This window comes from Octopus bimaculoides, chromosome 7 (genome assembly GCF_001194135.2).
Source record: "Octopus bimaculoides isolate UCB-OBI-ISO-001 chromosome 7, ASM119413v2, whole genome shotgun sequence".
Classification (NCBI taxonomy): Eukaryota; Metazoa; Mollusca; class Cephalopoda; order Octopoda; family Octopodidae; genus Octopus; species Octopus bimaculoides.
The window spans coordinates 21,001,972-21,002,501 of record NC_068987.1 but is presented as its reverse complement, the minus strand read 5'-3'; positions in this window follow the sequence as shown (position 1 = coordinate 21,002,501).

Below are 530 nucleotides of genomic sequence, written 5' to 3'. Positions count from 1 at the left end.
TATATATATATATATATATATATATATATATATATATATATATATATATATATATGTATGTATATATATATATATACATAAGTATATGTGTGTATATATGTGCATATATATATACACACACATACATATATTATAATACAATTATATATGCGTATATTACAAATTCACTCACCTCTAATTAGAGGACTTTGACTACGTTATTGATTGTACTCTCAATGATTATGTGTGCGCATGCGCGCGTGTGTATACATACGCATGTTCCTATATGGATGCAAATGTATATACATACACAGCCATACATACGTATGTGCATGTGTATTTAAGTATATATTATTATATAGGTGGGTGGTAAATAGCTTGCTTCCCAACCACATGGTTCCGGGTTCAGTCCCACTGCGTGGCACCTTGGGCAAGTACCTTCTACCATAGCCTCGGGCCGACCGAAGCCTTGTGAGTGGATTTGCTAGACGGAAACTGAAAGAAGCCCGTCGTATAAATAGATGCATGTTTGTGTGTGTGTGTGTGTGTGT